Source organism: Cryptomeria japonica, chromosome 4 (assembly GCF_030272615.1).
Source record: "Cryptomeria japonica chromosome 4, Sugi_1.0, whole genome shotgun sequence".
Taxonomy (NCBI): domain Eukaryota; kingdom Viridiplantae; phylum Streptophyta; class Pinopsida; order Cupressales; family Cupressaceae; genus Cryptomeria; species Cryptomeria japonica.
In genome coordinates this window covers 582,847,273-582,863,213 of record NC_081408.1, presented here as the reverse complement: position 1 = coordinate 582,863,213, position 15,941 = coordinate 582,847,273, and positions in this window count along the sequence as shown.

The window sequence follows — 15,941 nt, the reverse complement described above, 5'->3', positions numbered from 1 at the left end:
GGAGACCAAGAAAGCCCATCCCTACCCTTAAGGGAGCTACAGTGTCTATTCACCAAAATGCCCTGCAACTCTGCACACTCTTCCTCCATCCCCACAACCGGTCATTCATTAGGAGTCTTCCACCACTCCAAATCCAACCAACCACACCTATAGATAGCCTTAAAGTCACTCACCCTTGACCATCCAACTTCCAAGAACCTCTGGCCCAGGTTTCCAAGGTTAGGAAACTGATCAAGGAAGGGAGGGTATCCATCCCAAGAATCATTCCAGAAAAGAACCTCTTCCCCCCTTCTGTAGATCCAAAAAAGCCCTACCTTAATGAGAGAAGTCCCCCTTTTGAGAGTGTACTAGATTGATGAGCCCTTTCCTTCAAGCAGATATCTGGAGATTTCCTCCATCGGGATCCTCTGCATATATTTGTTGGCCAAAATCCTAGCCCAGCCTCGGTCTTGCTCAACACACCACCTCCAGTACAATTTAGCTGCAAGTGCTTCCCCAAAAAGAATAGACTGCCTTAACCCAAGCACCTCGGACTGCTTTGGGCTACATACCAGGTCCCAATTGACCAAACTCCATTTGGAAGAGATGAGATTACCTACCCATAAGAATTTCCTAGCCAGAGAGTCCAAACCCTTCAAGAACCACTTAGGAGCCACTTGAAGCATACATCGATAGATCGGAAGAGCTTGAACCACCGACTGAATTAGTAGAACCCTCCCCTCAAAGGATAAACATCTATGAGTCCAGTGTTCAACCTTGGAGTGGAATTTATCCAAGATCCCCTGCCACAACTCCCTAGGGGGGTTGCCAGGAGAAATAAGGATACCCAAATACGTTAGGGGCATGGAGCCAACTTGGAATCTCAAGATAAGAGCAATCCTCCTCTGAATAGACTCAGGAGTGTTGAAAAAGAGGATAGAAGATTTATCCTCATTGATCATCTAGCCAGAAGCTGCAAGATAAACATCTAGGACCTTACGTAGATTCATAGCTTCATTGATCTGAGCTAGCCCCATAAGGGTTGTATCATCCACAAATTACAAGTGAGATTGCGGCTGCAAGTCATTACCCCATCTCCAACCCTGAATAGAACCCTGGCCCACATTATGCTTAATCAGCCTCCCCAGACCCTCAACAAGAAGAATTAATAAATAAGGGGAGAGGGGATCTCCCTGGCAGAGACCCCTAGAAGCACCAAATAGCTCAGTATGGTCTCCATTGATAAGCATAGAGAAAGAGGTGGATGTAACACAACTCATAACCCACTGGATCCACTCATTTGCAAAACCAAAAGCCCCGAGGATCTTCTGAAGGAAGGACCACTGAACTCTATCGTACGCCTTAGCCATATCTAGCTTGATAAATATAGCTTTTTCCTTGGAGGTTGCCATGGAATGAATGGTCTCCATAGCAATGACCACCCCATCTAGAATTTGGTGCCCTTCTACAAACCTACTCTACTCCTCAGAAATAACATTCCCCAAGCACTTCTTCAATCTATCCGCTATCAGCTTAGAGATGATCTTATAAATCACATTATAGAGGGAGATCGGGCAGAACTGGCCTAATCGGTTGGCCCCTACACTCTTGGGGATTAGAGAAATTAAGGTCACATTCAATGCCCTAAGCATCTGTTTATTCCTCTAGGACTCCTGGACTACTTCCAATAAATCCAGCTTAATTATATCCTAGAACTCTTGAAAGAATTCAACCGGGAACCCATCCGGTCTAGGAGCCTTTCCTTTCCTCACGTGGAAGACAATCCTTTCAAGTTCTTCTAGCAAAATAGGACACAAAAAATTCTCATTCATCTCCCTCGAGACAAGAGAAGGGATGCAATCCAAAACCTGATTCTCCTCCACTATTTCCTCCTGAGAGTCCTCCCTAAAGAGGGACTAGAAATACTGGAGAGACTCCCTAGACATCTCTTGCAAGGATAAGCACTGCTCACCTCTATCATTAACTAGAACAAGAATGGAATTTTCATGTCTTCTTGCTTTCACTGAGTTGAAGAAGAAAGTAGTGTTCTTGTCCCCCTCCTTCAGCTAGTCAATACGAGCTCTTTGCTTCCAATATATTTCTTCCTGAAGCTCCCATTCCTCTACCACCTTGACAACCCTGTCTTCCTCTCTAAGCAGTTCCTCAGACAACCCATGCTCCATAATTTCACTGGTGATCTCATTCAACGCAATTTGAGAAGCTTTCTTCTCATGAAAAATGTTCCCGAAACCTTTATGGTTCCACTATTTAAGCTGAAGCTTAACAAATTGCAGCTGCTTCGCAAAAGAGTGCATGGTAGTGCCAAAGGCCAGTCTCCCTTTCCTCCACCAGTCCACAAAAAGAACCTGCAAAGAAGGGTCCCGAAGCCACATAAGTTGGAATTTGAATGAAGGCGAGTGGGCTACCCAAGCCGAAGATGAAACTAGCTTGATGGGTCAGTGATCTGACCCTCTCCAGTCAAGAATCTCAGAACTTGTGGACCACCCCCCGCCGATCCAAAAATAGGACACCATAAAATGATCCAATCGTTCAACAATCCAATTCTCTCCCACCCTCCTATTGTTCCAAGTGAACAAACCATTACTAGGCTTGATGTCAACAAGCTACAGCAAGGAGATACTATCCTGGAAAAGGAAAGAAGAAGGTTCCAACAGCATTACACCCCCCTTCTTTTCACTCAACTCCAGGATGGCATTCAAGTCTCCTGCCATAATCCAAGGATGAAAAGGGGCCAACCTTTGCATACCTGAAACATGTGACCATAAGCTTTGCTTACCCTAAAAATCAGTGGGAGCATAGATATTTAAAAACAAGATGAATTCCCCAGTCTCAAGACTAGATATCACCCTGGATAATCAGGATCTGGAGGCAACCCACCAGACAGGGCAAAACCTTAAAGGGTTCCAAAGACAAGCCACCCCTCCTGAGGAACCAACTACCCCAACACACTGACACTCACCTCACCCCCATAGCTTTGGCACAAGACCCATCATACTTTCCACTAAAAGTTTAGTTTCTTGCAAGAAAAGGACATCAGGTGAGTGATTCCTAATCAAATCCAGAATTGCTTTTTGTCTAGGGCCATTGTTCAAGCCCCTTACATTCCATGAGAGCACAATCATTTAGGAGGGTTGGAAAAGTGTGAATCCAAAGTCTTCACTGACCCTGACTCAACCAAATTCTCCCCCATCAATTTGATCTTATCCAGATCCTTCTTTCTGCCAACCTTTGAGCTCTTCTCTGAACCACTTTTCTTAATATCTCTTTGATGTAGACCTAGGTGAACAGCTGACTTATTACTTTTAGCCCCAACCGGTTCCAATTTTGAAGCTATCGGAGAACCCTCCCCCTCAACCAGGTTCACCTCGATACCAGGAGCCAGACCCAATTGAACCCCTACTATCTAGTCCATCTCCATCTACTAGATTCCAACCACTAGCAGGGCCTGGGAAGATTCCTCCATTACACTTTCCAGCACCCCTCTTGATGCACCCTAATCTAGTGGGGTTAACCCCAGGTTTACTTCCTAATGGCTTAGGTCATCCAAGGCCTCAAATCTGTTAAAGGTATCCTCCTCACATCTCTCCTATAAGGGTCTCTTTTGTCTTTTGTTCCTATTCTTTATCTTAACTGAGACAAAACCATCAGCACCCTCTACCACACCCAACATGGCAGCTTTCCCTTTCTCAGCCCTATCAAGGCTTAGTTCTGGCTGCTGAGGTTGTCACACTAATGGTTTGTATCTAGGATGCTTACGCTATAAATGACCATACTCATGACACAGATGACAATGAAATGGTAAAGACTCGTAATCTAGCTGTTGAACCCATGAATAAGAGCCTGCACACATATCTATAGCATCTGGCAAGGGTTTACTAAGATCTATTTCAACATAGATACGTGCAAAGGTCATTACCTTTCTCCCCAGAGTTTATGAAAAGGATCCCATTGGCCTCCCAAGCAGAGCAGTGAGCATCTGTAGCACATCCTCCTGACAGCATTCCACTGAAAGACATGGTAACTGAACCCACACCAGAACCCTATTTGGGAGCTCCTCTGAAGGATTAAACCCCGCATGCCAAGGTTTGATGAATAATCCCACCTAGTTGTAAAAATACGGACCTCCTTCAAAGACCCTATTGTGATCCTCCATGCAGTTGAACTTAACCATGAAATAGTTGTTTGCCAAAAGCATAATCTCCATTTCCCCTTCCCGTGCCCATGTCTGCTACGCCCAGTTTTCCAAAAACTACAATGAAACCCTCATTCCCAAAAACTTGCAGTATAACAAGTGATTTGAAAAGTATTCAATATCTTCATCTATAATCTCAAGAGGGATGATCAGCTTCGGCCTCTCATTGCATCTCTCTAGGCAACCATTAATTTTCACCATGCGAGAGCTACCAGCACTCCCAGATCCCAAATCAGAAGAGAATAGGTTATTGTTAAACATCCTCACATTCTGAAATGGGGGTTTTGAGCCCACCACAACACGAAAATCTATGGATGGAACCACCTGCGAGGCTTCCCCACCCAAAGTTGCCATCGGGGTACACAAAAATTAATACATAACAAGGAAAATGGTCGAGGGCCCACACCCCAAAGGTCTCCCCACGGGGGCTCGACACCCAAGGCCCCTCCCCTCACCCGCACCACTAAAGATCAGCCCGCCTGAAATCCCAAACACCCAAGATAGCCTCAACCGCAATAGCAAAAACCCCACCCCTGCGCAGCCTTCCCACCTCCCGACGACCACCCCCATAGCCACCACCGAGCCCTACCAGCCCCTTCCTCCACCAACTTCCCCTAACACCCAGCACTTCCCCCCTGTGTGAAACCACACCAGCGCCGCCTGCGAGCTAGGTCCGTGAAACCCTAGCTCGGCCTCCTGCACGCACCTGCATGAACCCCATCATCCCCCAAACAAAATTCAGGATTTTCCTTTATTTATTGTTGGATTATTTATTGTTTATCTAATTATTTATTGTTTTTTATTATTTATTTATATGCATTGTTGTTTTATTTATTTGTTATTATTTATGTACCTACTCCCTGTTATAATTGGCCCTCTTGGGAGTTGTGATTGTGAGGATAATGTTATTTAATTGTTTATTTATTTATTTATATTATTTGTGGTTTATATTTAATTGGAACATTTATTTATATTGTCTTTGATTTATTTTATTGGGATTTAATTTATTATTATTGTTTATTATATTATTGCTATTACATTCTCTTGTTACTAATTGAGTAAATAAATATTATGTTTATACCTACCCTATTATTTTATTGGCTGAGATTTGAGGGTACGTAAATAATATTATTTTATATTCTTTCCTCGATTTTTGGTGGGGGTTGGTATAGAATATATTTTATTGGAATATTTTGATTGGCAGATATTTTTCTTGTTAGGATTCCCACAGATACTGAGAGGGGGGGTGAATTAGTATCTAACCGGTATATTAAATTTCTTAACTTAAAACATGCAGAACATATTAATACTGTGTACCGGTAAGCAGAAAGTAATGCAATAAACAGAGATAAAAACAACCACATGAAAAACACACCATAACACAAGGATTTAACAAGGAAACCTGGTGTGGGAAAAACCTCGGTGGGATTTGTGACCCACAATATTCACTTACTGGCCAATAAGAGAATATTACTGCTACAAGAGGGGCCTACACATGCAGGAAGGCCAATTGCCTAGAGCTCACTACTCAAATACAAAATAAGAAGTCTCCCTGACTTACAAAATGGATTATGTAAATCCAATGTCTTGTACTGCTTCAAAATAGCATCTATAATGCCAGATCCAGTATCGGTTTCTACTCTGCTTCTTACATAAACCCTTAACCTATAATTCACATAATAGGTCTGCCTTATTTCGCCTAATTACATTCCTCTTTCTTAGTTACAAACGTTCTACAATGATCTCTCTTATATAAGAGTCATTTTACAACTTGCCAAGTTGGCTTACAATGATTTTACAAATAATAAACAAAATATATTACAATAAAAATCATGTCAGCCTCTGTGCCGGTATGATACCTTTCACTACCGGTGCTGGTGATCTGAGTGCTAGTGTAGAGTCTGATCTTGCTAGTGTCGGTGGAACACCTCGCCGGTGTCATAGGATTGTAAGGTTTCCATCAATGAAAAAACCTTCAATCACCTACAATGTCTCATTGGAGTGTGCATATGCCAACAATCTCCCCCTTTGGCATTGATGGCAACACTCATGAGAAAATTTCAAAAGTGTATCCAAAACTTGTAATCCAAAAATGTGTACCAAAAATATATGAGCTCCCCCTGAGTAGATAAGTCTTTTGCAAATTATTTTCTCATACTACTACTCCCCCTTTGGCATCAATGACAAAGGTTGTCAAGGTGTCATTAGAGTTGTAGTTTTTCTATCTCAACCTTGTAACTGGGTGGTTACAATTTGAAAAAGATCCACCAAAACCAAATTTATGCTTTCCATAAACTTTTTACTATCTTTTATTGCTGCCTCTATTCTTTGAACTGTATCGGTGAGGTGTTGCATATGCTCTGCTGGTGTTTTCTGTCCTTGTACTAATGCCTCAGATATTTCCTTTCTTAAGGATGCTAGATAGTCCAGTCTTGGACTTAGTCTTAGTCTCAGATTTTTAGCCTTGTTTATTATCCTCTCCTTTTCTCTCTCTAGCTTCAGTAGTTCTACCTCAAAACTAGTTATCTTTTGCTCAAAAACTGATAATGTATCAGGTGAATTAACAAAATTGTCTGCAAGTTTATTTATTTCTTCTTGTACCTTGCTCATTTTCTTATCTATGTCCACTATTAAAAAGTTTGTCTTGCAAGGATCTCTGTACAGATTTTTGAATTCCTTCAATATGTTACATAGATCTAGTAGAAGTGTGTCAAATTCCCTAGTACACTTCTTTATTTGATTCTCAAAGAATTTTTATTTTTCAATTTCCAACCTGTCTTTGAATGCCTGTTCCTTTATTTGTTCAATTGTCATTGTGTTGTCAGTAATATACTTTGACAAAGTGTCAAGTTGACTCAAGGAATCCTTATTATCTATGTTGCATTTTGGAGCTATCATCTTCAAAATTGGGATTGTGTCATCTATAGCTTTATAAGCTTGTGAACTACAATCAGTTATTTTCTTCAAAGAATCTAAAAGAACTTCAGTTACATTGGTTGATTTGTAGCCTGCAGAGGAGGAACCAACATTTTGAATTCTGCCAGTGGAGGAAGTAACCATGCTTGTAGTGACCTCTGGTAGGTCAGTCTGTGTTTCCATTTCCTTAAGCAAGGGTTTATTTTTCTCTCTTTTTGCCGGTGGCACTATTTCTACATGAACCTGTTCCTGTTTCGGAGCCTGTTGCTCTGCTTGTTTTTCTGTATGTGTCTCTGTCTTCCCATCTACCAGTTTACCTTCAATATTATCAGTGTTGTCAGCTAGCGATGGCTCACTAGCCATGTCAGTCTTACTAGTTGTGTCCTTGTCTATCACAATGTTGACCTTTTGAGTGTCAACATCCACTGTGTATAGTACCTCAGGATTAGGATTAGTATCCTCTTGTGATACATCCATACTTTCATCTGCTGGTTGGTCTTCTATTGTTGTTACCGGTGGAGTAATCAGAGGCAGTGGGGATAAGTTATCTTTTATTTTGATACTAGGAGGTCCACCAACCTTTCTTTTACCCTTATTTTGTCTTTCTGATAGAGTTTGATAGGCTTGGGGTTCCTGTATTCTTCGTGCTTTTCCTTCTCCACAAGGAATATATCCCATCAATTTTTTGTTTCTTTTGTTACCTCATTTACTCTTCTTGCCATTAGTGCAATATGCCAGTGTGCAATAGAGAATACTGACTGGTTTGCCTTTTCAATTAGATCATCTATTTCTTTTGGAGAGTTGACTGGGTAGACAACAAGTAATTTTTTGATTTTGATTTTCTTGTCAAGTTCTACAATAGATTGTCGTCTTGCTTCTAGTCTCTTGAATAATTCATCTGGTAGTTCATCTACAACTTGCATCAAAAACTTCTTATAGATATCTAGGTGAAAAATGACACTGTTTTCAACTTGCTGTTTCTCATCTGTTGATAGTGTATCATATAATTTTTCTATGTTCCTAAGATTTCCTTCTTCTATGATTTCATCCAACAGTGTCAATTGGAGAAATATTCTGTTGAGTGCTTTTCTTCTTAGGTGTTAGCTTTTTCTTTGGGGTTGTCTTCTTTACCAGAGACCTCACTGCCTATTATTTTTGTCTAGTTTTTCTAGGCGAGGGTGTGGATATTGGTGAAGGTTGTCTTTTCCTTACAACTCTTTTAAATTTGGCTGGTTTGTCACTTTCTGAAGAAGTTGCTACCAGTGACAAGTGAGTTTCTAGTTGTTGTTCCTATAACTCATCTTCAGTGATACCGGGTTGTTTTAGTACATCTTCTTTTATAGCCTTATCCTACCTTGAACCTCTTCTCACAATTGCTTCTACTTTCTTTACTCTCTTCTTAGATTGAATTTGGCTTTCAATGGTCTCAGCACTACCAAATACTTCTTCCTTAGGTTCATTTGGTGCTTCCAGAAGAGCTTTTGCATATGTTTCAATGATGTGGTCATCAATCTCATAGCCCATTTCAGTAACCCAAATTGTTCTTGGGATAACTGCTTCCATCCAGATCTCATCCTTTTTAATCACAAAACATATATCATCCTTGTATTTGTTAACAATTTCCTGTGATAGTCTGATTCTTTTGTTCATTTTGGCCTTTAGTGCTTGAAAATACTCATTGATATTCTTTTCCTTGTTTTCACTCATGTTGTTAAATAAGTCTGATAAATGTTTTCCTACCGGTATGTCAAATCCAAGATTCTTGTTGCCTATACCGAGCACCTGTTTGGTTATATGTAGCATTAAGCATACAAGTAAATTACCAAATCTAAAAGTTCCTTTGTTATCCTTCTTGATCTTCCCTAAATTGTCAATCAATTCATCCTTTAGCCATTCACATACATCAATTTTCACATTTTCTTTTACCATATCATGTGCATTTTTTATGCATAAACTGGAAACTGAGTTAAGTCTGTTTGCATGTGTTGCTTTGTATCCTAAAATCATGCTAACAAATCTCACATTTATGCCAGTCATATCATTAACCCTTAGAGACCTTTTGTCATATGTTGCACTAGTTAGGTTCATTACCAAGTCATTTGAGACCTTCTTTGTTTTGTCTGGTTGGCTACCAGTGGAGGGTAACCCTGTTACAACTTTCATTGCTTCCTTGGTAATTTTATGGATTGAATCTAACCAAAATAATGCACCATGTACTATGCTCGATACTATCCTAATAACTTCCTTGGGGAAATCCAGAATGCTGAGAATTTATGTGAATCCTAGGGTTTCAATAATTTGGTGTTTAGGTTTTACTTTACTGAAATCATCAAAGATAACAGATTTGTACATGTTCTTGATTTCTTCATCTCCTAATTCTTCTATACAGAAATGGATATAGATTATAGGGTCTTCTGCATAAACAACTCCTTTGGGAATTTGGGAAAAAGCACCTACATTGTCATCCTTTTTAGCTATCTCGAGAACTAGCTGAAATACAGACCTAGGTCATTTGATTACCTCGACTGCAGTAGGGTTTGCTATGAATTCAGGTACAAAGGAGGATGCCATGATTATAAATACCTTTTTATGCCTTAGGAAGGATTGATTGCTGAAGTGTTTTGCCTCTTTGCTTGAACTGCCTTAGCTCTGGAGATTTCGCGCTCTTCGAATATTTGAATGCTCGATGAAGTGAAATGGAGCCAAAAACATTAATTTATAATGTCAATTTTCCAACTACCACATTTAATGCTTGTTGGTTAAGTAATCACTTAACTTTGTCTGCTGGTATAGAAGTAAATTCAACTTCTTACCATCAACCGAGGGAATAATAGCATATGTCTCATTGATTGCCAAACCCTCAAGGAAATTTCTTCAATTTGATGAAGAGACTCCTACCAGTGGAATGCTACTTTGTTTTACCAGTGGAGTGTTGCTTGGTTCAACCGGTGGAGTAGTATTCCTATCCAAATTCAGTTTTGATTTCCTGATCCATTGTTTTGAAAATTCTTGCTTAACTTCTTCAACTTTTTCTTTTCCTTTCAAACTAGGACCTTTGTTGTCTGTCGGTGATCCTTTACTTCTACAAAATTTAGCAATATGCCCAATTTTGTTACATGCATAGCAAGTCACATTATTCTTCTGAATAGCTTTCCCATAACCTATGCCGGTTTGTGTTCTGTATTGATTAGATAGGTGTCCAAATCTTCCACAAACATAACATCTCACATTCATTATGCAATTCTCAGAGTTATGACCAACTTTGTTGCATTTTGAACATTGACTGGTGGGGGTGTTGATATTCTGATAATTTCTATATCTACATTGATTTGCTCTATGACCATACTTGTTACAGTTAAAGCATTTTCCACTAAATTTATAAGCAATAGGTTATCTTACTAGTTTTCTATGATCCTGTGTGTTTGTAGTACTGGAGCTTTCACCAACTTCAAAGCCAATTCCACAAGTGTCACCTTTAGGTTTTTGATTCTTCAACAAGTTACCAAGTTCTTCTGAGCTTTTCTTGAATTTCTCTTTATGTTGATTTGCAGTATCTAGTTCTCTTTCTAAGACTTCTTTCTATCTCATCAGTTAGTTGGAGTCATTCTGAGCGTGCATCAGATCTGTCTTCAACAAATCATTTTCATAACTGAGTCTTGTGTTTTCATTTGTAGCATCACTTAGTCTTCTAGTCAAATCTTCTTCATTCTTCTTTCTATCTTCAATTTCTTTACAAAATCTCATAGTCATATCCTGCATCTCATTCTTTGTTGTCATGTTCTCTTGTTTCAGCTTGTTTATCATATCATTAAGAGTTTCTTTTTCATCATTCTCATTTTGCATCTTTTCACAAAGTTCTCTTCTCTTGTTTCTTGAAATAGTAAGATTTTCTTGAAGTGCTTGAATAATATCCTGAGTAGCCTTTAGATCATCTTCAAGTTTGATATTTTTCAATTTTTCTGTATCATAGTTTGAGAGAGCTCCTTCAAGTTGCTTCATCAAATTTTCCATCTCTACCGGTGTCCAGATCTTCCTCAAGTTGTTAGGCTTCTAAAAATAGAGGACCAAGCTCTGATACCAATTGTTAGGATTCCCACAGATACTGAGAGGGGGGGTGAATCAGTATTTAACTGGTATATTAAATTTCTTAACTTAAAACATGCAGAACATATTAATATTGTGTACTAGTAAGTAGAAAGTAATGCAATAAACAGAGATAAAAACAACCACATGAAAAACACACCATAACACAAGGATTTAACAAGGAAACCCAGTGAGGGAAAAACCTCGGTGAGATTTGTGACCCACAATATTCATTACTGGCCAATAAGAGAATATTACTGCTACAAGAGGGGCTTGCACATGTAGGAAGGCCAACTACCTAGAGCTCACTGCTCAAATACAAAATAGGAAGTCTCACTAACTTACAAAATGGATTATATAAATCCAATGTCTTGTACTGCTTCAAAATAGCATCTATAATTCTACATCCAGTACCGGTTTCTGCTTTGCTTCTTATATAAACCCTTAACCTATAATTCGCATAATAGGTCTGCCTTATTTCACCTAATTACATTCCTCTTTCTTACTTACAAATGTTCTACAATGATCTCTCTTATATAAGAGTCATTTTACAACTTGCCACGTTGGGTTACAATGATTTTACAAATAATAAACAAACTATATTACAATAAAAATCATGTAAGCCTCTGTGTCAGTATGCTACCTTTCACTGCCGATGTCAGTGATCTGAGTGCCGGTGTAGAGTCTGATCTTGCTAGTGTCAGTGGAATCCCTCACTGGTGTCATAGGATTGTAAGGTTGCCATCAATGACAATACCTTCAATCACCTACACTGTCTCATTGGAGTGTGCATATGCCAACACTTCTATAGTTTTGAATGAGATTCTATTTATTGGCTTTGTGAGCATTTTTGTGGGGGTGCTTTTGGATATCTTTCTACGACTTTTGGATTTTAGAATTACTTGGAGTGAGAATTGCTTGGCTGGGTTGAATTTTGGAAAGCTTATTGGTTTGGATTTTTTCTCTTCTACAATTGCATTACCATCACTCTACTTCCAGGTTGGAGATCTTTTTCCATTTTTGCATTCTAATTTTTGAAAAGACTTGTTTTCTTCATGGTTGTTAAAAGATTGTTTGGGGAGATTTGGGAATGAATGATTGCTCTATTATTAGTAATTGGGAGTAATATTTTGGGAAAAAGATTTATATATGATTTTATGAATCTGTGTGTGTTAATATGTTGATTATAATTTTCCTGTGAATGCATTGTGGTAACGACTAGTTTTATGAGGTTTATTTGTTGATGTATACCCTATCTTGTGTCCATTTGGTTTGATTAGATCTAGAGTGGCTATGTCTATAATCATTTATGTGCAAGTTATTGTCAGTATAAGCTATAATTCTTGGATGTGTTGTATTGTTGGCCTTAACAAGGCTTTGTTTTGGGTTCTTATTGGCTTTTAGGTGCTTCTTGGTCATATTTATGCCATTGTAAGACTTGTGCCCTAATCTGGGCAAGTTTGAATATCTCTATATTTCGTAGTTGTAATGGTTATCTTAAAAGAAAAAAAAATTATCTCTTTTTGTTAGTAGATTTTGGTTTATTTATCTAGGGTATTTTGGTGGGCATTACAATTTTTGTGGAACTTGTTGAGAGTGGACATGGAAAAGGAGAGAATGATGGAGTAGGAGCCTATGTGAAGCTTGCACTTCACCAACATGAACTTGGAGGTACATGTTCAACATTTATAGGAGGTCGTGTATCTTATGGGTCGGAGTTAAGTTGCTAAACTAAGTTAATGTGCAGGTAACAACATAAGAAATTCAAGTGAGATAGTAGAATGGTGCAAAAGTCATTTTGGTGCTTGTGACATGACATACAACAAACACTATTTTTGAGAAGTCAAAGATACTGATCGATCTAATCCTTATAATTATCAAACAATTAATGGCATTATAAAATTGCACCAAGTGATGACTACAAAACATAGCAAACTTCTTGTGATTCAGATAAGAGAACGTAGAACTTGTTTTTCTATGAAATTTCATTAAAAATAAGTCATGTCTACATAACTTAACAAACCTCTTGTGATTCAGGCAAGAGAAAAATCATGTTTTTGTGTTGACTGCATTGAAAAAAACACAAATATTCAACAATGTCATAACATTAGAGATGTATGTTTTTCACAATGGGAGATGAAAAATTTATTCGCAACGCCTCCTTATGAAGATAGTGACATTGTAGATATTCAAGATCCTCTATATTCAACAGATTATGAACGTGTTTCTGATTTAGTTGTGTCAGGTACAGTTTAAATTTTAATTTAATTTGAATTCATTTTACATTCGATCATACACTTTATAATTTAATTGTTTGTAATTTGTGGTGTATAGGTGATATTTTTGCCATGGTTGCAGATCCTGACAATATAGAAGGTGTTGATTAATTTGATTAATTCATTTGATTGATTTGTATCACTTAATATAATATAATTGAATTAATTAATTGATTTGAATTGAGTTGATTAATTGATTTGATTTAATTTGATTAATTAATTTGATTGATTTGAATCACTTAATATAATATAATTGAATTAATTAATTGATTTGAATTGAGTTGATTAATTGATTTGATTTAATTGAATTAATTAATTTTATTGATTTGAATCACTTAATATAATTGAATTCAATTAATTAATTGATTTGATTTAATTGAATTAATTCATTTGATTGATTTGAATCACTTAATATAACTTAATTGAATTAATTAATTGAGTTGATTAATTGATTTGATTTGATTTGATTAATTCATTTGATTGATTTGAATCACTTAATATAACTGAATTGAATTAATTAATTGAGTTGATTAATTGATTTGATTTGATTTGATTAATTTATTTGATTGATTTGAATCACTTAATAGAGTTGAATTAATTAATTGATTTGATTGATTACAATCACTTAATGAAATGATTAAAATTCATTGGATTGGTGGATCCATTGGATTGATTGATTCATCGGTTTGATTTGAATTGATTTGATCAATTGATTTGAATTTTCATTGGATTGATTAAAATCACTTAATTAATAGATTTAATTCAACTAACTAGTTCAAATGAACAATTAACAATTCAACTAACTAATTAATTGATTAATTGATCTAATTAATTAATTCAAGTAGCTAAATAAAATCAATAATTAACAATTCAACTAACTAATATCAAGGTTTATCATCTACAATAACATGATCAATTCTATATGTAGCTTGAACTAATTATAAAAATATAATATGGGCTCATAAACACATGTAATAAACAAACAAGTAATCTCATCAATCAAGTGTCAGGTGTTGGCAAATTGGATGAATTGATTATGTGTTGCATTGATGGCAACACCAACTGTTTTGGTTGTTTACTGGTTTCTAATAGGTTCCAGTAGAGTAGTTGCATTATGATATTGATCCAGCATGCTTCGGTTTATGGAATTGGTTTGGATCTATCATTCATCCTATTTATGTGTATCATGATCAATTGGTTCAGGATTTGATGACTCAGGAGCTATCATTTGTTCTAGTAATCCTTTTGGTCACCAGTAAGGGTTTTATCGATAGAGCTTTGTCGAAGATATTTTAATGCACTTGATAAGTGGTGTTGGTGCATCTTCTAGATGGCTTTCGAGATGTTGTTGGTTATCTTGTTCATGTTCCTATTGATCGATGGTGTTGGATTTGGGTCCGGACCTAATGCTATCTTATTTTGCTAGGTTATGGACCAGTTTATGTAATGTGTTGGTGGATGATCCCGATATGTTACCGATTGGATTATGTTGTTTCAGTCTTAGGCCGACTTGTTTGATCATTGGATTGCAGGTTTATGTGGCCGACCTAATTATTTAGGTCCCAGGTTGGTATAAATATGATGTAAGATCTCTTTGTATATTATGGGCATATTCGTGGGTTTTGGGGATATAGGATTATCTATGTGTGAATAAGGTTGTAATCATATGTAAAGGTTTTGGTCGATCATAGGTGATCTAATTGGGTTGGTGAAAGAGGTTTAAGACCTCTGGTACTAAACTTAACCAAAACTGTATTCAAGCATAGGAGATGATATTCTTTTAGTTCACTCTTCTTCCCAGATTGTAGTCTAGATTTATTTTGTAGTTAGTGGGGCTCCTTTTGTGATGAGAAGTGCACTCTAGGATGTTAGCCTTCCTACATAGCAAGACCCTCTTTTTGTAATCACATACTTACTACAAAAGTATTATCTGACTGTGGGTAGGCTTCCTACCGTGGTTTTTCCCTTTATCGGGTTTTCCACGTATAAATCTTGGTGTTATCATTTGTAGATGGTTGGTAAATATTCTATGGTTTATATTTGTGCTTAACTGGTATATCTGCTATTCCAGTAATAAGATTTTAATTCTTAAAGTTCTATAGTCTATTAACAATTGACTCACCCCCTTCTCAGTTGTTCCCCAGTTATCTGAGTTGTCTAACAATTGGTATCAGAGCCTGGTCCTCTCTGCAGAAGCTTAACCGCTTGAGCAATAACCTATGACATCTAATAGTTCAAGTTCATCAAGTTCATCTACATCTGTTTTGTGGAGAGAAATTCCTAGGCTTGATGAAACAAAATACAGAGTATGGAAGATTTAGATGGAGACTCATCTGAGATGTCTTGGTAAGGAGATTTGGGAGATCACTAAGGAAGGATATATACCTCATAATCTAGCATCTGGCAATCCTCCTCCGACAATCTTGGATAAGGACATTGAAGATGATTGTAGAGCTAGAGAAACCCTTTTGTGT